This window comes from Hyla sarda, chromosome 4, assembly GCF_029499605.1.
Source record: "Hyla sarda isolate aHylSar1 chromosome 4, aHylSar1.hap1, whole genome shotgun sequence".
In the NCBI taxonomy this organism is placed as follows: domain Eukaryota; kingdom Metazoa; phylum Chordata; class Amphibia; order Anura; family Hylidae; genus Hyla; species Hyla sarda.
Genome location: NC_079192.1, coordinates 378,523,262 through 378,547,373, shown reverse-complemented (window position 1 = coordinate 378,547,373; position 24,112 = coordinate 378,523,262). Strand labels below are relative to the sequence as shown.

Sequence of the window (24,112 nt, the reverse complement as noted above, 5' to 3'; positions counted from 1 at the left end):
TATGGGGTATTGCTAATATGAAGGCCCCTCAAATCCACTTCAAAATTGAACTGGTCAATTTTGAAAATTTTGTGAAAAATTGGAAAATTGCTGCTGAACTTTGAAGCCCTCTGATGTCTTCCAAAAGTAAAAACACGTCAACTTTATGATGCAAACATAAAGTAGACACATGTATTTGTGAGTCAATGTATAATTTATTTGGAATATCAATTTTCCTTATAAGCAGAGAGTTTCAAAGTTAAAAAAATGCTACATTTTCAAAATTGTCATCAATTTTTGAGGCAAGTATCGACGAAAATTTACCACTAACATAAAGTAGAATATGTCACAAAAAAACATTCTCGGAATCAGAATGAAAAGTAAAAGCATCCCAGAATTATTAATGCTTAAAGTGACAGTGGTCAGATTTGCAAAAAAGGGCTGAGCCCTGAAGGTGAAAAAGAGCTGAGTCCTTAAGGGGTACTCCGATGGAAAACATTTTTTTTAAATCAATTGGTGCCAGAAAGTGAAACAGATTTTTAAATGACTTCTTAAATCTGAATTTCTGGGAAAATGAGTTGGGTTTCATAGCTAACCTATTGCCTGGAATGATTTCCCTTCTGTGTTCTGTACAGGGAGCCCAGGCTGATGAACTGACCATCACTCAAGGTGAAAGACTGGAGGTCATAGAGGACGGAGATGTGGAGGAGTGGGTGAAGGTCAGTCCTATTTGTCTATGTTAGAGTTCACCCATCTATACTTTTAATACCAGTCATGGTCATCAGTTACTTAGCTTTTATATTAGTACAGAGATGCCCTACAATATGTCTACATTTTCGGTACAATACATGTTGAGGTTAACAGAACTGCTCATTAGTGTGCAAGAAAGTCTAGAAAATACACTGCAAAGGAAAAAGATTGGGCACCTAACTATGTCTGGTAGTGGTCTGTGCTTACTTTGATATGAGATGTATGATCACAGGGGTCCTACTGCTGGGGACCCCCACAATCTCTGTGCAGCCCCCGGGGCGCTGCCTCCGAGACAGGGACATGCCATCACTGCCAGGCCCCCTACTGATGTCATACTATGCCCCCTCCATTAATTTCTATTGGAGGGGGCATGGTACGAAATCCCATAGACATGAATGGAGGGGTCATGGCCGTGATGTCACTAGGGAGGCGTGGCCGTGACATCCCTGTACCAGAGGCAGCTCCCGACACGGAATGCTGGGGACTGCACCAAGATCACGAGGGTCCCAAGCAGCGGGACCCCTGCCATCATACATTTTATTCCCTATCCTTTTGATAGGGGATAAGATGTATAAACCTAGAATACCCCTTTAACTCTGATCTCCAGTTATACTGGGTGTATACAGAGGCTAAAAAACAGATCTTGTCTCTGTGTTCTGGAATCTTCTGTGCAACACTTATCCTTAACAGTACCCCAAAAATGTCAGTAGATGGCAGTGCTGCTTAGCTTATAGATCTAAATTCAGTGTGGGTGGTAACTATATGGTAACTCTTTCACTGCCTGTCAGGAATACTGGCACAGGTAATAAAAAGTGAATAATGTAAAAAAGAAAAGAAAAATACTATATATATTAGATTACTGAACAAGAGAAGAGGGCACTGTAGTAGTTTGTAACAAGAGAGCTCAGACCGCAGTCACTATTAGTGAACAGCTGTCAGTAATGGTTTGTCCCTCGGGAGGAGGAGAGTCCTAGTGCCTGTGAGTCATGGGGACCAAAGAAGCCCAAAGTCACAAATCAAGTACCAACAAAAGAACAAACAGGGTACCCGCACTCACCGCAGGGCTGCAGTAGCTCGACTTCTCTGGCAACGACGGACGACCAGATCTCAGACACGAAGCAGGCCGCTCAGAAGCGAGGCGACTGCCGGCGAAGTTTTGCACTAGTTGCGCTTCTTCCGGCCAAGAGTGTTATATGTATATATTGGGGCGGCACGATATGGGAAAATGTGCGATTGCGATTATGGGCTTCAATATTGCGATTTCAATATGCGATGTGATATAATACATAAATGGTGAAATCCCCCCATTTCAAGTCCAATCTCCCCCATTCCACATCTATCCACCTATTTTATGTCCACCGCCCATTTCCCATCTCCCCCATTTAATTTCTGTCTCCCCTGTCAGATTCTCTCCCCATGGTCACTTCTTCCCGATCACATTCTCCCCCCTATGTCACATTCCCCCTTTCACATACTCCCCCCCCCTCTTGTCACATTCTTCCCCATATTACATTCTCCCCCATATCACATCTCCCCCGTCATATTCTCCACCGTATCACATCTCACGGCCGTCACATTCCCCCCCCCCGTCACATTCTCCCACCCCGTCACATTCTCCCCCCCCTGTCACATTCCCCCACCCCCACCTGTCACATTCGCCCCGGTCACATTCTCCCCCCCCATCACATTCTCCCCCCGTCACATTCTCCCCCATCACATTCTCCCCCCATCACAGTCTCCCCCCGTCACATTCTACCCCCCTGTCACATTCTCCCCCGTCACATTTCCCTCTGTCACATTCCGCCACCACCCCCCCCCCCGCCACATTCTCCTCCACCTGTCACATTATCCACCCCCCCATTACATTCTCCCCCCCCCCCTGGCACATTCTCCCTCCCCTGTCACATCCCCCCCCCCATCACATTCTCCCCCCTCCCCTGTCACATTCTCACCCATCACATTCTCCCTCCGTCACAATCTCCCCCTGTCACAATCTCTCCCCCTGTCACATTCTCCCTCCCCGTCACATTCTCCCCCCTGTCACATTCTCCCCCGTCACATTCCCCCCCGTCACATTCTCCCCCCGTCACATTCTCCCTCCCCTCTGTCACAATCTCCCCTCCGTCATATCCCCCCTGTCACATTTCGCCCCATCACATTCTCCCCCCACCTTGTCACATTCTCCCCCCATCACATTCCCCCCCCCGTCACATTCTCTCCCCCCCCCTTGTCACATTCTCCCCAATCACATTCCCCCCCATCACATCTCCCCGTCACATTCTCCCCCCCTCTGTCACATTTCCCCCCCCCCTCTGTCACATTCTCCCCCCCCCTCTGTCACATTCTCCCCCCCTGTCACATTCTCCCCCTGTCACATTCCCCCCCCATCACATTCTCCCCCCTGTCACATTCTCCCCACCCTGTCACATCCCCCCCTGTCACATCCCCCCCTGTCACATTCTCCCCCCCCTGTCACATTCTCCCCCCCCCCCCCCGTCACATTCTCCCCACCCTGTCACATCCCCCTCCCCCCTGTCACATTCCCCAGCAGCATCTGAAAAGTTACCCATAGTAACCAATCAGATTGCAGAGGCCTTGTTAAAAAGGAAAGAAGCAAGCTGATTGATTGCTATGGGCAACTGGGCAACTTTTCCTCTGGACAGGTTTTGATAAATCTCCCCCAATATCTCCCTTTGGGATACTTGGGGTATTAGCCATATAGACACATGAATATAATATAGTGTTGTAATGTCCCCAGCTTCCTAACCATCATTATAAAGAAACACATATACAAATGGTGGCAGCCACAGCCTTTATTGACAGCAAAGATGGTAGAAAATGGATGTGGTTAGGGTATTAGGGTTTTTTCTTCCTGAATAGCCTTTTACCCATCCGATTGTCCTCAGTCTGAATGATGACAGGATGATAATAATCCGACCATGCTGGACACACAAAGCTAAAATCATTAAAGATCTTGTGAGTTTTAGCTGTGATTTCCAATGGTTGTTCCACAAGGTGCCCAGTTTCTTCAGCATTTGGGTAAATCATAGCAGGAGCTGCCATCATGTTTGCTGGTGGTCTCATCCTTCTGGCTTCCACATCATTCCAGTTAATGACTGCAAAAAACTGATGTGTCCTGATGTTGCATGTAACTCCTAACCTCTGAAACTGGTCTTTACAAAGCAGTCCTCTTATGATGTCTACTGAGTCAGGAGTCAGGAACCATGGGTAAAATGCATCATGATCATTTATCATGTAAACTGTAAGCCGTCCAGTTAGCATTTTATAGAGGATGACGCCAATGGAATAGTAGTCCACCCCTCTCCCATGTGCCTTGTTCTTTACAAGTTCTGGGGCTGCGTACCCCGGTGTACCTCTGATCTTCAGGAATACATCTCTCGCAGCAAGGCCAAAATCTGTTATTTTGATGTGGCCATCTTGGGTTAGAAGAATGTTTCCCGGTTTGAGGTCCCTATGGACAATGTCTTTACTGTGTAAGAACTGTACGCCACAAACCACCTCAGCTGTGATAAATTTAGCTGTTCTGACACCAAGAGGACTGTACCTTAGGATGAAGTCATTCAGATCCCCTCTGGTGGCCACCTCCATAACATAGTAGACACTTCTTAGTGATTGGAAGGCTGCCAGGCCATGGATTAAATAAGGGCACTGGTGGGAGAGTTGGAGGACATGGCGCTCTATGAACGTGTGTCCATATCTTGTGAACCACTTCTTGTTTGTTTCTTTAATGGCCACATATTCTTTTCGTATGATGTCTCTTCCTAAGTAGACTTTGCCATAACCTCCTTTCCCAAGTATACTATGTAAAGTGAAGCAGTGTAGTGATAGGGGGACTGTTTTAGATGACGTACCAGGCTGTAGGATGGTATGATCCCCCTCATCATCTTTTTGCTGCTCTTTAGATGTACTGGGTCCTGGGATTTCCTCTCTGACCACATATGATCCTCTCCATTTTAGATCAGCAAGCCACTTCCAAGGTGCCTGTAGCTTGACTAACGAGACCCTTGGACATTTCTTGGCTTCATGTGCTGATTCCTTGTGACCTGGTTCGGAGGAAATGTCTGGAGTTTCCTCATTGAGTACATATGATCCTCTCCATTTTAGGTCAGCAAGCCACTTCCATGGCGTCTGCAGATGGGCTAAGACACTTGGCCTTTTCTTGGCTTTCTCCAGTCCCTGATTATTACACGAGGTCCTACCTTTGCTGTCCATCACATTAATGTTGCTGGGTCCTGGGAGTTCACTCAAACTTCTCTTCTCTTTGTCAGAAGTTTTTCTCATCCAGGTCCCAGGGTTTCGCAGGTAACCTAAGAACCTGTTCTTTTTTGGTTTCTTAGTCTCCTGGCCATTATCTCTCTGCTCGATGGCAGTTTTGTTCTCCTTCTTCTCTCCTTCTTTTTCTAAATGATTTCTCTTCTTTGTTGCCTTCATTGTATGAAGAATGCGAAGAAAAATATCTCTCTAGAATCGCAGAAATCGCAAGTGAGCACTCACATATAACTTTCCTGAGTAAATAGTAGCAAGTGAATGAGGGAAAGTCATCAGCTTCGTCTGTCTGAATAGAACCTTCATGATGTCATTGTGATGTCATCAACTGGATTTTATACTTCAGTAAGTAGAGGGATAGAGAGAAATATATATATATATATATATATATATATATATATATATATATATATATATATATTGTTTTTTTTATGTATGTCTAAAAAATATAAATTTTAACCAGAGAATCTTGTTCCTCACAGTCTTTAAGTGTATCTTTGCAACCATATTGGTGGAGTGCTGCAGTGACGGTTGATCTTCTGGAAGTTTCTTTTATCTGTACTCATCTGTTTTCTTCATGCTGTCAATATGGCTGTCAGTGTACTATAGCAATACAGATCACCATCCTTTCCAGCTTTTCCGAGGCAGCTGGAACTATACTGGTTGGTCATCATGGTCGTCTTGGTCATCATCATCACTGTCTAAGTGGGGCATTTGAAAACATTTTCATTGATAGCCACCATTGGTGAACATCCAATGTAGTGTTATTTAACAATACCTAGATGACCCCATATTTATTTAGAACAGAGAGGTAGTGGATATTTTGCACCCTTTTTATTTTCATCATACTTTAAAGGAGTACTCCGGTGAAAAACTTAATTTTCTTTTTTTAAATCAACTGGTACCAGAAAGTTAAACAGATTTGTAAATTACATCTATTAAAAATATTAATCCTTCCTGTACTTATTAGCTGCTGAATACTACAGCAGAAATTCTTTTCTTTTTGAAGCACAGAGCTGTCTGCTGACATCACGAGCACAGTGCTCTCTGCTGACATCTCTGTCCATTTTAGGAACTGTCCAGAACAACATATGTTTGCTATGGGGATTTCCTTTTACTCTGGACAGTTCCTAAAATGGACAGAGATGTCAGCAGAGAGCACTGTGCTCATGATTTCAGCAGACAGCTATGTGTTTCAAAAGGAAAATAATTTCCACTGTAGTATTCAGCAGCTAATAAGTACAGGAAGAATTAAGATTTTTTAATAGAAGTAATTTACAAATCTGTTTAACTTTCTGGCACAAGTTGATTTAAAAAAAAAAGGTTTTCACCGGAGTACCCCTTTAATGTTAACCCTTGGAGTAATCAGTTTCACAAGTCATTTTAGTAAGGAGAGTGTTCAATTCTTGGACTTCATTCTCCATAGCACCGTCTCCCGTGTGTGACCCAGCGCCATGTAGAGACGGGTGCTGTGGATATGGGAAGCTCTGTCATATAGCATCTATAGACTATTGACTATGGTGCCCAATGCTGCATGGTAGCCATCTGTCTACAAAACATTAGCTTTAAGAAATACTACCAAATGATACAGGACACAGTTGGCAATTTTCATTCTCATGTGTCGGGTGAAATGTTCTCTATTAAATATTATATAAAGTGTCCATCCATCTATATTATACAATATTCTATATCTAATAGAGTGCAGGTATAAAGAACAATATGTGGGGCATACCACCCAGCCCCTACATTGTCAATTAATCATAGATGGAATATAACATTAAAATCAAGAAATACACAGGTCTCTGAATTTAAAGGGGTACTCTGCCCCTAGACATCATATCCCTAATCCATAGTATAGGTAAAATGTCAAATCGCTGGAATTCCAGCCACAGGGACCCCCAGGATCACCGACCTGACACCCAAGTAATCTGCTGCACAGAGGGAACTCCGCTCCGTGCCATATTATGAGCGACCACAACCGTCACCCCCCTCCCATAGACATTAAGAAACGGGTAGCGATGACCACCGCCACCTGCAGCCTAGGGCAGCTGGGGTTCTGGACATAAAATGCCAGGGTGCCGGACCAAGATTGTGTGGGTCCAGCGTCCGAACCCCCAGTGATCAGACATCTTATCCGAAATCCTTTGTATAGGGGATAAGATGTCTAGGGGCGGAGTACCCCTTTAAACACATTCAGACAAAATTACACAAAATATCCAATAGATTTTATTTTAGCTTTTTATTTACTTTTTATTTTATTTTCTCATATACAATCCATAGAATCCCAAAATACCCATAAACACATTTGACAAATTAAAAACTGTGGTGGCGGAACACGAGATTTGATGAAACAAATGGTAAATCTACATAAGAGGAAATGACAGACATACAATATAAATTGCACATGCCTAGAATCTAAAGATATTCCAAATATTGTATATAATTAATCTGAACAATTGCACAAATATACAAAAATCTTTTATATTCTATATACTAGAATGCACATGGGCCCAATAAATAGAAATATATATATGTAGAAAATTTGTTGCTCACCTGAAATTTTCTTTTCCTGTAGTCCATAGGCGGCACACCATGGGTTAATATCGACTTGCTACCCGGAATGAAGAAGCACACTAACAAAGCAATTAATCAAGTTAATTAAATTGATAACACCTAATTGCCTACAATAAAACACCCCCAAGAACACACAGACACTAGTATCGTATGCAGCAATTAAATTTAATAAGGGAGGGTATAATTGTGCCGCCTATGGACCACAGGAAAAGAAAATTTCAGGTGAGCAACAAATTTTCTACTTCCTGGTCGTCCCTACGGCGGCACACCATGGGACATGCAAAGCAGTAACTTAAATAATACAGGGAGGGCACATTAACTATTCATGGCACCTTGCAGGACACTAATACCAAAGGCTGATCCTTCGGACGACATGACGTCCAACCTGTAATGCTTGATAAACGTGTTGGGTGAAGCCCACATAGCCGCTTTACAGATTTGATCCAGCGGAACATGACAAGGTGGACCTTGTCGAGTGCGCTCTTAACAAGAGGGGAGAGTATTTACCTTCTGAGAGATAACAGATTCTGATGGTGTCTCTTATCCACCTTGCAAGAGATGATTTACTCGCTCTCTTCCCTTTATTCTGTCCTTGAAACTGAACAAAGAGTGCTTCAGTCTGCCTAAACTCCGAGGTTTTGCTCAGATAGGCAATGATACCTCTTTTAACATCCAGAAGGTGAAGACCATTAGTAGATTTATCTTTGAAGATTGGTAAGACAATCTCCTGATTTATATTGGTACTTGAGGCCACTTTCGGCAGGAACCCTGGCATGGTTCTCAATATGACTGAGTCCGCCATCATACGGAGATATGGCTCCTTTGAGGAGAGTGCTTGTAGCTCGCTCAATCTTCTAGCTGATGTAATAGCTATCAGGAATAAACATTTGAAAGACGCATGTTTCAAGCATTACTCCTCTATGGGTTCAAAGGGAGATAAGGTCAAACATCTTAAGACTAGCGTTAGATCCCATGATGGTAAAGGATTATGGAAAGCTGGACGCAACTTATTAATTGCTCTAAAAAATCTGTTAATGAGAGGCTTCCCTGAAAAAATTCCATTGAGGTAGGAGTTGATTGCTGTCAACTGTACTTTTAATGTATTTGGCTTCAAGCCTTTCTCAAAACCTTCTTGCATGAATTGAAGAAGAGAGGCAACTTCTTCTGGAGCGAGAGCTTTCCTGAGACACCAAGCTGAATACAGGGACCATACCCTGCTGTATACCTTCAAGGTGGCTGGTTTTCTAGAAGCTAAAAATGTAGAAATCACTTCTTGAGATAACCCCTGATCTAATAGGACTCTGCGTTCATATTCCATGCCGCGAGTTGTAATCTCTGGAGGTCCGGGTGAAACATCCCTGACTGGAGAAGAAGATCTTTCTGAAAAGGTAGTTTCCAAACCTGCTGATTCGCCAAATCCAGGGCCAGCGAGAACCAGGCCCTGCTGGGTCAAAACGGAAGAACCGCTATTGCTCGAACTTTCTCGTCCCGGATCTTCTGCAGCACCTTGGGAATCAGTGGGATCGGGGGAAAGATATAGACAAAAGCCTTCCTCCAACTCACTGACAGGCCATCTATTGACAGAGGATTGCCTATTCTTGACAGGGAGCAAAATCGGGGCAACTTCTTGTTGTGGGAAGTCGCCATGGCATCCAGGGTTGGAAGTCCCCATCTGGAGGTTATCTGGTCGAATATCAGGGGATTCAGTTCCCACTCTCCCGGACAAATGACATTCCTGCTCAACCAATTTCCCCTTGTGTGGTCCACTCCTCTGATGTGGACTGCCGAGATTGATAGAAGATGTTTCTCTGCCCACGACATTATGCGGGCACACTCTTTCCTCAGGGACTGGCTGCGGGTTCCACCCTGCTTGTTCAGGTAGAAGACAGACGCTAGGTTGTCCGACTGTACTTGAACTGCTCTGTGGAGAAGTCGGGGTTTGAAGATAGATAGCGCTTTCCTTATGGCTGTCAGCTCTTTTAGATTTGATGACATCCGACGTTCCTCTCGAGACCAGGCTTCTTGAATCCAATGATCCTGAACATGGGCACCCCAAGCTAAACCTGAGGCATCCGATGTGAGAACTATCGGAGTCTGAGTCCGAAGAGACCTGCCTTGAAGAAAGCGCTGGGGATGCAACCACCATCGGAGATCTTGTTGAATTTTCGGTGGGATGATGATGATGGAGTCCAGAGACTGTTGAGACTTGTCCCACTGGGAGAGGATACAATGCTGAAGACCCCTAAAATGAGCTCTCGCCCACGGAACTGCTTCCGGAGAAGATGTCATCATCCCCAAGATCCTCATGGCTGACCTCACTGGACAACGATCTACCAAAAGGAGATTCTGGACCGCTGCTTGAAGACTGCTGGCTCTCTGATCTGATAAGAAGAGTCTCATCCTTAGCGTGTCTATTAAGAACTCCAGGTATGAAATTACTCTGGAAGGAACCAGGCATGATTTTTTTACATTCACTAGGAACCCGTGAGAGTCCAGGACCTGCATAGTGGTAACGAGATTCTGCTTCAATCGAGACTCTGATGGCGCTCTGATCAGCCAATCGTCTAGATATGGCGTTACCGTTATCCCCTGAAGAAGAAGATGTGCTGTAAGGACGACCACTCTCTTGGTAAATACGCGAGGAGCTGAAGTGATACCAAAGGGAAGACATGTAAACTGCAGGTGAAGGATCTGATGTTGAACCTGGAGAGCAATCCTGAGGTACTTCCTGTGGGACTGGAGAATGGGAACATGGAGATATAAATCTTGGAGATCTATCGATGCTAAGAAGTCTCCTTCCTCTATGTTCACTACCACCGATTTGATGGACTCCATCCGAAATTTGCGTTTCCGGAAGAACTGGTTCAGATAGGAAAGGTCTATTACCAGCCTCCAGCCCCCTGAAGCTTTGGGAACTGGAAATACTGGGGAATATAGTCTCTTGAATTGTTCTTTTTTGGGAACTTTTTCTAGAGCATGCTTGGCGATGAACTCTTCTATCAATTGCAGCACCAGTGGATTGGACGGCCTGTTGACCATGAACTTTCATGAAGGCTGGGAATTTAGTTCTAAGGAGTATCCCCTTGTTATAGTGTTTGTCACCCAGGCATCGGATGACGCCCTTTGCCAAACTTGAGAAAAAAACTTTAATCTGCCCCCTACTGGAAAGTCCCTTCTGGCGTCATGAGTCCTTAGACTTGGTGAAAGGCTTTTTCTTGCTTGTCGAGGAATCCTGCTTTTTTTCGGTAATTCGACCTCTTATTCTGCCGAAAGGAATAGTTCCTTTTTGGAGAATATCTGGCCCTACTGTAATATGATCTACTAGGCTTCTTTCTTTCAAAGGGAAAAGCGTCATCCTTTTCCTCATTATAGGATTTCAAGACATCTTTAAGGTGAGGACCAAACATAGATGTTGGATGGAATGGAAGATTGATGAAACTAAATTTGGACGACATGTCCCCTGACCATTGTTTCATCTACAGGGCTCTTCTGGTGGCATTGGAGAGCGCCAGGGACCTGGAAGAAAATTTTATTACATCAACCAGCACGTCACACAGAAACTCAGCCGCGGACTTCATGACATCTAGCCCCTTCAGTAAGCGATCTCTGGACACTCCATCTTCTATGTCCTGAGATAACTGGCTTAACCAGATCCTGAGTGCTCGTGCTATAGGAATAGATGAGGCCGCAATTTTAGAGGTGGATGCTGCAGACAAATAATTATTTTTGGCAAGGTTATCCGCCTTTCTCTCCAGTGGATCTGATAACCTGGAGGACTCATCTGAAGGAAAGAGCGACTTTTTTACCATTCTCGCTGCTGCTAGATCTAATTTAGTGAGATTCTCCCACTCTGCCGCTGACTTTGGATCAAATCTATATGTGAATTTGAAACGAGACCCTGCATCTGATTTCTTATCTGGCTTAGGCCACTCCTTCTTAAACCAATCAGTAAGAACAGGATGGGAAGGTGCATGTCAGGTAATTGGGGAAAGTAGTACAACTGATCCTTTTTGGGCTTATTGGACATGTCTTTACTAGATTCTACTGTGTCTTTTACAGCCGCCAACAACTTTGGGAATTTTTCTTTTGGCAACAAATATAAGTCATCGTCCATGTCATGGAAGACTACTTCAGGATCAGAAGAAGAGTCCTTAGAATCTTTAGATGCAGACCCTGAAGCTACCGGAGAAGTAACATTATCAAGTCTCTTCTTTTTTCTGGGGACAAGGGACTCTTTAATTTCCTTAAAGGTGTTGCACATTTTACCTTTGAACCACGACAAAAAGGAACTTGTTTGCATGGTATCAGATGTATTTAGGCACCTTTCACATATATCTTGAGACCACGATCTAGGTAATGGCTGTTCACATTTGGAGCACTGATTGTGCTTGGACTTCCTCTTTGCCCTTCCAGAAGACATTTGAAAAATCAAAGAGAAAGTCCCCAAAACTAAGATATAACCACCATATATGAAAACACATTCATTTAACGGTAATAAAACCACTGGTACCTCTGACCGGCCGAAGGATCTGCTGCCCAAGGCTGAGTGCAGCCATTTGCAGATCTGGCCGGCCAGAAATACTGTGTCTGCTGTCCATTTCCGGTCCAGACCGGAAGTGACGCGGCGGAAGTGGGGCAGGATATGACTGAACAAAGTCGCCATCTTGAAGGACCAGTTTATTCAATAAAAACTTTGATTTGCCTTATTTAAACACAAAATATAGTGAGGGAGAGCAAAAGGCGCATCTGCCCGCGCTCTGAGGCCCTTCCCCACACGAAAAAAGACAAGCCCCGTCATCCTTTACCGAGCAGCCGGAAGTGACGATCCTGCGCATTTGCAGACACTCACCCGGCTCCCGGGGCGCGCTGCTGAGACCCGGCGTCCTGTCTCTTCGTTCGCAATGACAGGAACAAGATGGCACCGCCACACAGCCACCGGATCGCGCAGCGATGGGGTTACGGCTGAGGGACCAGAGATAGCATCTGGTATACGGCCGACCCGAACTCAGGGACCTAGGAAGCCCCAGGTGTGAGTACCTTGCTTCTGACTTTAACAAATCCGAGTGAAGAAGAAAAAATACTAGTGTCTGTGTGTTCTTGGGGGTGTTTTATGGTAGGCAATTAGGTGTTATCAATTTAATTAACTTGACTAATTGCTTTGTTAGTGTGCTTCTTCATTCCGGGTAGCAAGTCGATATTAACCCATGGTGTGCCGCCGTAGAGACGACCAGGAAATATATATATGTGTGTGTTAGTTATACTGTTGGACAACCTATTTTAGGGATGTTCTGTATATCCCCCAATGTTTAAACTGTCCATCTGATATTTTACACCATAACCCCTTAACCCTTTAAGGACTCAGGGTTTTTCCGTTTTTACACTTTCGTTTTTTCCTCCTTACCTTTTAAAAATCATAACAATTTCAATTTTCCACCTAAAAATCCATATTATGGCTTATTTTTTGCATTGCCAATTCTACTTTGTAGTGACATTAGTCATTTTACCCAAAAATGCACGGCGAAACGGAAAAAAAAATCATTGTGCGACAAAATTTTAAAAAAAAACGCCATTTTGTAACTTTTGGGGGCTTCCGTTTCTATGCAGTGCATATTTCGGTAAAAATTACACCTTATCATTATTCTGTAGGTCCATACAGTTAAAAGGATACCCTACTTATATAGGTTTGATTTTGTCGCACTTCTGGAAAAAATCATAACTACATGCAGGAAAATTTATAAGTTTAAAAATGTCATCTTCTGACCCCTATAACTTTTTTATTTTTCCACGTAAAGGGCGGTATGAGGACTCATTTTTTGCGCCGTGATCTGAAGTTTTTGTTTTGATCGGACTTTTTGATCACTTTTTATTCATTTTTTTAATGGTATAAAAAGTGACCAAAATACGCTTTTTTGGACTTTGGAATTTTTTTGCGCGTACGCCATTGACCGTGTGGTTTAATAAATGATATATTTTTATAGTTCGGACATTTACGCACGCGGCGATACCACATATGTTTATTTATTTATTTTTTTACACTGTTTTATTTTTTTTTATGGGAAAAGGGGAGTGATTCAAACTTTTATTAGGGAAGGGGTTAAATGACCTTTATTAACACTTTTTTTTAAAAATTTTTTTGCAGTGTTATAGGTCCCATAGGGACCTATAACACTGCACACACTGATCTCCTATGCTGATCACTGGCGTGTATTAACACGCCTGTGATCAGCATTATCGGCGCTTGACTGCTCCTGCCTGGATCTCAGGCACGGAGCAGTCATTCGTCGATCGGACACCGAGGAGGCAGGTAAGAGCCATCCCGGTGTCCGATCAGCTGTTCGGGACACCGCGATTTCACCGCGGCGGTCCCGAACAGCCCGACTGAGCAGCCGGGATACTTTCAGTTTCACTTTAGAAGCGGCGGTCAGCTTTGACCGCCGCTTCTAAAGGGTTAATACCGCACATCGCCGCGATCGGCGATGTGTGGTATTAGCCGCAGGTCCCGGCCGTTGATGAGCGCCGGGACCGAAGCGATATGATGCAGGATCGCGGTGCGATCCCGCTTCATATCGCGGGAGCCGGCGCAGGACGTAAATATACGTCCTGCGTCGTTAAGGGGTTAAGGACCCAGTCCAAATATACCTTAAGGACCCGGCCATTTTTTTAACATCTGACCACAGTCACTTCAAGCATTAATAACTCTGGGATGCTTTTACCTTTCATTCTGATTCCGAGATAGTTTTTTCGTGACATTTTCTACTTTATGTTAGTGGTCAAATTTTGTCGATACTTGTTTCATTTCTTGGTGAAAAATTCCAAAATTTGATAAAAAAAATTTAAAATTTGCATTTTTTTTTACTTTGAAGCTCTCTGCTTATAAGGAAAATGGATATTCCAAATAAATTATACATTGATCCACATACACAATGGGGGAGATTTATCAAAACCTGTCCAGAGGAAAAGTGTCCCAGTTGCCCATAGCAACCAATCAGCTCGCTTCTTTCATTTTTAACAAGGCCTCTGCAAAATGAAAGAAGCGATCTGATTGGTTGCTATGGGCAACTTTTGCTTTGCACAGGTTTTGATAAATCTCCCCCAATATGTCTCATTTATGTATGCATCATAAAGTTGACATGTTTTTACTTTTGGAAGACATCAGAGGACTTCAAAGTTCAGCAGCAGTTTTCCAATTTTTCACAAAATTTTCAAAATCTGAATTTTTCAGGGACCAGTTCAGTTTTGAAGTGGATTTAAAGGGTCTTCATATTAGAAATACCCCACAAATGACCCAATTATACAAACTGCACCCCTAAAAGTATCCAAAATGACATTCAGTAAGTGTGTTAACCCTTTAGGTGTTTCACAGGAATAGCAGCAAAGTGAAGGAGAAAATTCAAAATCTTCATTTTTTACACTCGCTTGTTCTTGTAGACCCAGTTTTTGAATTTTTACAAGTGGTTATAGGAGAAAAAGCCCCCCAAAATTTTTAACCCAATTTCTCTCGAGTAAGGAAATACCTAATATGTGTATGTCAAGTGTTCGGCGGGCGCAGTAGAGGGCTCAGAAGGGAGGGAGCAACAATGGGATTTTGGAGAGTGAATTTTGCTGAAATGATTTTTGGGGGGCATGTCACATTTAGAAAGCCCCTATGGTGCCAGAACAGCAGAAAACCCCACATGGCATTCCATTTTGGAAACTACACCCCTGAAGGCACGTAACAAGGGGTCAAGTTAGCCTTAACACCCCACAGGTGTTTGACAACTTTTCGTTAAAAACGGATGTGTAAATGGAAAAAGTGCAGTTTTTTCCCCAAATTTACAATTTTTACAAAGGGTAATGGGAGGAAATGCCCCCCAAAATTTATAACCCCATCTCTTCTGAGTATGGAAATACCCCATGTTAGGACGTTAAATGCTCTGCGGGCGAACTACAATGCTCAGAAGAGAAGGAGTCACATTTGGCTTTTTGAAAGCAAATTTTGCTGAAATGGTTTTGGGGGGGGGGGGGGCATGTCGCATTTACGAAGCCCCTGTGGTGCCAGAACAACAAAAAATACCCACATGACATACCATTTTGGAAACTACACCCCTTAAGGAAAGTAACAAGGGGTACAGTGAGCCTTAACTACCCACAGGTGTTTGACGACTTTTTATTAAAGTTGGATGTGTAAATGAAGAAAACATTTTTTTTTTACTAAAATGCAGTTTCTCCCCTAAATTTTACATTTTTACAAGGGGAAATAGGAGAAAATTTGTAACCCCATTTCTTCTGAGTATGGAAATACCCCATGTGTGGACGTCAAGTGCTCTGCTGGCATACTACAATGCTCAGAAGAGAAGGAGTTCCATTAAGCTTTTGGAAAGAGAATTCGTTTGTAATGGAAGTCAGGGGACATGTGCGTTTACAAAGCCCCCCCGTGGTGCCAGAACAGTGGACTCCCCCACATGTGACCCCATTTTGGAAACTTCACCCCTCAGAGAATTTAATAAGGGGTGCAGTGAATATTTACACCCCACTGGTGTTTCACAGATCTTTGGAACAGTGGGCTGTGCAAATGAAAAAAATAATTTTTCATTTTCACGGTCCATTGTTCCAAAAGTCTGTCAAACACCTGTGGGGCATAAATGTTCACTGTACCCCTTATTACATTACGTGAGGGGTGTAGTTTCCAAAATGGGGTCACATTGTTCTGGCACTATGGGGGCTTTGCAAACACACGTGGCCTTCAATTCCGGACAAATTTTCTCTTCAAAATCCCAATGGCGCTCCTTCTCTTCTGAGCATTGTAGTACGCCAGCAGAGCACTTTACATCCACGTTTGGGGTATTTATATACTCAGAAGAAATGGGTTTACAAATTTTGGGGGGCTTTTTTCCTATTTTCCCTTGTGAACATGAAAAATTTAGGGTAACACCAGCATTTTAGTGAAAAAAAATATCTTTTTTCATTTTCCCTTCCAACTTTAATGAAAATTTGTCAAACACCTGTGGGGTTAAGGCTCACTATACCTCTTGTCACATTCCGTGAGGGTTGTAGTTTCCAAAATGGGGTCACATGTGGGTATTAATTTTTTTACTTTCTGTCAGAACCGCTGTAAAATCAGCCACCCCTGTGCAAATCACCAATTTAGGCCTAAAATGTACATGGTGCTTTCACTCCTGAGCCTTGTTGTGCGTCCGCAGAGCATTTTACGCCCACATATGGGGTATTTCCGTACTCAGGAGAAATTGTGTTACAAATTTTTGGGATCTCCGAAGTGAGAGAGCGCCATGCGCATTTGAGGACTAAATTAGGGATTGCATAGGGGTGGACATAGTGTTATGCTATGCCAGTGATTGCAAAACAGGGTGCCTCCAGCTGTTGCTAAATTCCCAGCATGCCTGGACAGTCAGTGGCTGTCTCGAAATGCTGGGAGTTGTTGTTTTGCAACAGCTCGAGGCTCTGTTTTGAAAACACTGCCATACAATACGTTTTTCATTTTTATTGGGGGGGGGGGCAGTGTAAGGGGGTGTATATGTAGTGTTTTACTCTTTATTATGTGTTAGTGTAGTGTAGTGTAGTGTTTTTAGGGTACGTTCGCACTGGCGTGTTACGGTGAGTTTCCCGCTAGGAGTTTGCGCTGCGGCGAAAAATTTGCCGCAGCCCAAACTTGAAGCAGGAAATTTACTGTAAACCTGCCTGTGTGAATGTACCCTGTACATTCACATGGGGGGGCAAACCTCCAGCTGTTTCAAAACTACAACTCCCAGCATGCACTGACAGACCGTGCATGCTGGGAGTTGTACTTTTGCAACACCTGGAGGCACACTGGTTGGAAAACGTTCAGTTAGGTTCTGTTACCTAACTCAGTATTTTCCAACCAGTGTGCCTCCAGCTGTTGCAAAACTCCCAGCATGTACTGATCACTGAAGGGCATGCTGGGAGATGTAGTTATGGAACAGCTGGAGGTACGCAACTACAACTCCCAGCATGCCGATACAGCTTTTTGCTGTCTGGGCATGCTGGGATTTGCAGTTTTGCAGCATCTGGAGGGCTACAGTTTCTAGAACAGTGCACAGTGATCTACAAACTGTGGACCTCCAGATATTGCAAAACTGCAAATCCCAGCATGCCCAGACAGCAAACAGCTATGTGGGCATGCTAGGAGTTGTGGTTTTGCAAGATCTGGAGGGATATAGTTTAGAGACCATTGTATAGTGGTCTCAAACTGTAGCCCTCCAGCTGTTGCAAAACTACATATTCCAGCATGCCCAAACAGCTGTCCGGACATGCTGGGAGTTGTAGTTTTGCAACATCTGGAGGGCTACAGTGTAGAGACCACTTTATAGTGGTCTCAGACTGTAGCCCTCCAGATCAACTTACCGGCTTCCGTAGAATCCAGGGAGCCGTCCTCTTCTGCCGCACCATGCATGCATGCACCATTTTTGGTTTTATAGGACTTTTTGATTGCTTTTTGTAATTTGCTTTCTGCTATATAAAATGACCAAAAAAATCTGAAAATCTGGATTTTAGTATTAAATACACAGAAGGAAGCATTTCAGCACCTTTCTGTGGAACAGTGAAGCACAAAACACAACCCATTGAAAGCCCACCCAGTGTCCCCGTCCATCTGTTTATCTAATTTGAAAGAAACTGATAGGAAATTCATCAAAAACGGATGTTATAAAAAAAAACTCATCTATTAAACATGTGTAAAGAAGTGAGCGAAAAAAGCACTTCATAATGCATCAGTTAAACATATATGTTAAACACATCAGTTAAACTGAAGTCCAAAACGCAATGTGAATGGAGCCTTCACTGCAATACCATAAACAACATGAGGAGATGTTTGGTGCTGTTTTTGGAAGAAATCAACTCTGTTTTTCTTTTTTTTTTAACTGTTTTTATTGCAATGTAAGTGCACCAAGGAGAATAAAACATTAAAGGAGCATACAAAACACAAGTTGTAGCAGTGATAATGTCTCGATAAGCATATCAGGAAAGGCCACAGTGTACAATCCAGGTGGATAGCATTTACATTGACACTAAACCAAACATCATATATAGAACCTTGAATAACCTTCCACTATTAGTGGGAACTTTACAAAGGACGGGGAGAGACAAAGACAAGACGACACTAACAACAGACGGGACGAACAAACAGGCATAGTCCACACATCCACAGGGTTGCGAGAGAAAGAGGGAGAGAGGAAGGGGGAAGGGGGGGGGGGAAGGGAAAGAAGGGGGAAATAGGGGAGAGGGAGAAATGAAAGAGGGGGAGAAAGAAAAGAGGAGGAAGAAGAAGGGGAAGAGAGTCAGAAGAGCATGGGTAGAAGGTGAGCAGGAAAAAGAGCAAAGACCGGGAAAAGGAGAGGGAGTAAGATGCTGAGGTGAGATGATCTCTAGCCGTCAAGAACCAGGATATAGAATAGTTAGCATGCGGAGAGGCACACCAGGCAGACCAGATCTTATGAAATTTAGCGCATTGTTTGCGGTGTCTATAGACTAAGTATTCAAAGTTCACTGTAGTGTTCACAAGGGCTTTCCAGCTCGACAGGGTGGGCGTTCTGGGGTCCATCCAGTGCAAGGCTATGGCCTTGCGGGCTAAAAAGAAGACCTCTCTAAGAAAAGTCGTTTCAGCAGGGGTCCAATGTTCCTCGTCAAAAAGTCCCAAGAGACAGAATTTAGGGGTGAAAGGGATCTGGCGTTGCACCAAAGAGCTCACAAACTGCAATACATCGGTCCAGAAAGAAGATATCAGTCTACAGGACCACATCAAATGCATATAGTCAGCGTCAATGTCACCACATCGGTTACAGGTCGAGTCAGGACGTCTGCCCATCCTAGCCAATCGAACCGGTGTGAGATATGACTGATGAAACATATACAGTTGTGTAAGGCGATTATTAATAGAGGGCGAGACAAAAAGGTGGGAGGAAAGGGCAGCCGCCCACTTCTCCTCGGTCAAGTCAGGGATGCAAGCTTTCCATCTCACTTCAACTAGCAAAGGTTCCCTACTCATCCTAGCGTTTAGCAGTACAGTGTAGAGAGCAGAGATCAAGCCTCTGGGACCTTGCGTGTTAAACACACCTATCACAGGAAAGCGAGAGAAGGGTACAGAGGGTCTAGAAAATTGTACAGAGAACGCGTGCCTGAGCTGGAGAAACCGATAAAAGGACTGTCTAGGCACAGCCCTTTCATCCACAAAGTACTTAAACTCCCTAAAAGCTACACCATCATGTACATCTCCAATAGTGGAGACCCCATAGGATTTCCAGAACTGGGGCTCTAGTTGGGCAGAGAACTGCGGCAGAAGCGAGTCGTGCCACAGCTGGCGGTCCAACATAATGTCGACATAAGCAAAAATTAGTTTAGCAGTAGACCAAACCTGAAGCTCCAGTTTATGCAACGGGAGCCACGGACCACCCAGCCCCAATCTGCCCTCAAGCACAGGCCATAAGTGAGTCAGTTGTAAATAGTGGGCCAAGTGGTGTTCACTATTCGGCAGAGAAGGTGCAGAGACCCAATAACGTATATATCGCAGTTGACCCGCTAAATAGTACAATTGTAAGTCAGGGAGTGACGCACCACTCCCCCCCCCCCCCCCCCCCTAGAGCGTTGCAACGTAGTCAGCTTAAGTTTGGACCTATTGTTCCCCATATGAACGAGGGAAACAGGGAATGTAGTTGTTTAAAAAAGGATAGGGGAACTGCTGCAGAGGCATGTTCTAGTAAATAGAGACACTTGGGAAGAATCACCATCTTGATAAGGTTGATACGACCCGCCACAGAAAGCGGCAGGGTCGCCCACACTCTGAACTTTTCACGGACATATGGAATCAGAGGTTGAATATTAGATTGGAAATTATTCCCAAATTGTCTATGCACCAGCACCCCAAGGTACTTAAACCGGTCAACCACCCTGAGGCCGTGGGAAGGATCACCATCTTGATAAGGTTGATACGACCCGCCACAGAAAGTGGCAGGGTTGCCCACACTCTGAACTTTTCACGGACATATGGAATCAGAGGTTGAATATTAGATTGGAAATCATTCCCAAATTGTCTATGCACCAGCACCCCAAGGTACTTAAACCGGTCAACCATCCTGAGGCCGTGGAGGATGAGCACCACTGAGCATCCCGAACCCGCATAAACACAGACTTCCCCCAGTTGATCTTAAGACCGGAGAATTCTCTAAATCTTTCAATAAGGTCAATTCCCAGGGGTAAAGTGCTAGAGGGGTTGGACATAAAGAGTATCATATCGTCCGCGTACAGGCCCACCCTATCCTCCCGCGAGCCAATGCGAATACCAGCATAGTCCGGATGTTGTCGGATCTGCAGTCCAACGGCTCAATGGCAATGGCAAATAAAAGGGGAGAAATAGGGCAACCCTGACGCGTACCCCTATCTAGGGAGAAGTATGGGGAAAGAACTCCATTAATGGACATGCGGGCTCTAGGGGACCTGTAAAGGAGGGAAATCCACTTAGTGAAATTAGGACCAAAACCGAAGCGACCAAGTACCTCCAAAAGGAATGGCCATTCGACCAAGTCGAAGGCTTTGGCAGTGTCTAGGGAAGCAAAGGCCCAATCCCTAAGCACTAACATTTTCGTAAGTATCTTATAGTCTGGATTCAACAAGGAGATAGGTCTGTACGAGGTACATTCAAGGGGATCCTTGTCCGGTCTCAATATAACAACGATGGAGGCGTCATAGAAGGAGTCAGGTAATACATTAGCAGCAAATGCGGCATTGTACAGCTGCTCTCTGTACTGCTGATAAACTTCCAATGGAAGACCATCGGGGCCCGGTGACTTGCCTCTCGCTATGGCACCCAAAGCCTCCTCTATATCCTCCACCATGAAATCAGCCTCTAGGGAGGCAGCACTATCAGGCGCAAGGGTCGGGAAAACAATAGAGTCCAGGTACATGGAAAGGCTATGATGGGAGTAGGTGGACTGAGAGGTGTACAACTCAGAATAGAAAGTGACAAATCTGTCAGAAATTAGGGGGGTGGTAGTAAGTACAGAACCATCCACTGAGCGGACCTGTAAGACCGTTGGGGATGCAGAGTTCTGATGAATAAGATGGGCCAGTAGTTTGCTAGACTGGTTGCCCAGCTCAAAGGCCACCTGTTGGTTAAAAAAGGAGCTTTCTCCTGCAAACAATGAAGGTACTGCCTACCAGCTCTGAGCCATACGTCCCTATTCACATCGGAAGGGTCTCATACATAGAGGTTCTCCAGCTCAGTACAACGTGCACATAGGTCGTTCTCCTCCCTCACCGCCTCTCGCTTTATGTAAGAGATGGCGGATTGAAGACATCCGCGCAGAAAAGCCTTAGACATCTCCCAAACTAACAGTCGGTCACCCGAGGTCCTATGGTCATTGAGAAACATCATTAGCTGTATAGGGATACCGTCATGGGGACCTAGCAGGGACAACCAGTATGGATTTAGCCGCCAATTGCGGATAGCAAGGGGACCTGGTCAGACACCCCGCGGGTAACATAAGCCACCGCATGTACCAGAGGCACAGCGGGAGCATTCCCTAGCACCATGTCAATACGTGATAGAGAATTATAACCTGGCATGTCACAACTCCCAGGAGCACATAGGGGGAGTTATCAATTAGGGAGGAGATGAACACAAACCTACCATCAGGGTCTACCTGAGTATGTTGCACCTCACACCTCAGGGATTTGTGTACCAGAAAGGAGACACCCCTGGAATAGCAAGTGTGACATGCATGCAACGTCCACTGCGCCCATGGCCTGGAGAGCCATCGCACAGTGGAGGGAGTTAAGTGTGTCTCTTGTAAGCAAACAATGGACGGTTGGTACTTACAAATGGTGGCATAGACCAGTGAATGCTTGCGCGGACTTCCAAGTCCTCTCACGTTCCATGAAAGGTACCTCATATCAGCCATAGTCGTAAGGTAGGGTAGGAACTAAAAAGGGTAATAGAGGTAGGCAAAAATAAACAAAAGGACAAACCAAGTAGGAATGGCAGAGAAGAGAAAGAGGCAGAAAAAGAGAAGCACAAGCGTGTGGACATGCGGACAGACACGACGACAGGACAAGACAACATACAGCATACAAACGACAAAAAGACAACAGAGGAGCAATAAACAGATGCAATGTGGCAAAAACCATCAACACAGGGTCGAAGGTGATGGTCAATACGGGGGAGAATCCGTGTTCATATAAACAAGGATCAGCATGGCTCCTATCTCACTCCCGCAAGAGGCTAGACTAAAAACATATGAAAACAAGAAATTGCATAGAATAGGGGTCAGAGGACCACTGGGAGTCCCGGACATAAAAAGTGGTAGCTGGAGAAACTATCACATACTGTTGGAACCCCCTAATCACACATGAGCTAACATAGAAAAACAATGTAGAGGAGGGGGAATCACAGTCCCGAATGGGCTACAGGGTACCCAGGAAAACTCGGGCCCGTCCGGACATCAACAGTTCCATGAAAAGGGTGTAGGACTGACCCAGGCCAACGCACAGATCATCACTGCAAAGTTTCATAGAGGCCAGTCCAGAACCAACAAGGCCGGGCCGGGCACATAGCAGGCAAGTCCAAGATGGGACCAGGGGGTGAGCAGCTACAACATGAGGAGGTCCCGGTGTAGCGTGGGGACCTCAGAGTGTGAGAGAGTGGGTGATCGCTGGGAGTGGGACAGGGGAGTGGGCAGGGAGGGAAGGGGCATAGGGTAGCAAAGGGAGATGGAGTCCGGGCAACTCAGCAAGGAGCATATGACATGGCGGCTGCAGAAGTCCAGCACAGGGGGGGAGGGAGGACAACAGGTTTGGAGGGCACAGGGCTGGGAGGGAGAGGAGACGTCCAAGGGACTTTACTCACGGCCTCGGTGGTGTAGCAAACAGAAGGACAGCTCACAAAGTCCAGTACCGCCTCAGTGGTCCAGGAAACACATGCAGAGAAAGAGCGGGCTCAAGAATCTCAGCGCCTGTGGTTGCGGCGCTGCGAGGCCCAGTCATCCGCCTCCTGGGGCGAAAGGAAGAAGACCGCCCGCTCTCCATCCATAACCCGGAGGCGAGCAGGGTAGACCATGGAGTAAGGGATCGCCATGTCCTTCAGCTTCCACTTGACAGCCTGGAAGGTGGCCCATTACTTCTGGAGGTCAGGAGAGAAGTAGGGGAAGATCGATACCAGGGAGCCATTGTAGGTAATTTCAGGTAAGCATCGTAGGAGGCGCAAGGCAAGGTCCAGTTCACTGCAGTTCAGCATCCTAGCCAGGAGGGGCCGCGGTGGGGCCCCGGGTGGAAGAGGACGAGTTGGTACACGAGGGGCCCTCTCCACCGCAAAGGCCGCAGAGAAGGGGGCATCCGGCAGGAGTTCCCGCAACCACCGCTCCACAAATGGGCCCGGATCCTGACCTTCCGAGCGCTCTGGCAAGCCGACGATGCGAAGGTTGTTCCTCCTCAGACGATTTTCGAGGTCGTCAGCCTTTTCCCTCCATTGCGAGGAGGTGCGCTCCAGATTCGCCACAGCAGCAGGTAATGGCACCACAGA

General features: G+C 45.1%; 1 protein-coding gene across 1 annotated transcript in view; it reads left to right on the top strand.

Moving 5' to 3' along the window:
* Positions 1-610: 610 nt before the first annotated feature.
* The window catches only part of LOC130367090 (zona pellucida sperm-binding protein 4-like), a 50,753-nt gene continuing 27,251 nt past the window's right edge, over positions 611-24,112 (top strand). Inside the window, exon 1 of the mRNA XM_056569480.1 lies at positions 611-698. The gene's annotated coding sequence lies outside the window, so the exon portion shown is untranslated. The remainder of the gene's footprint in view (positions 699-24,112) is intronic.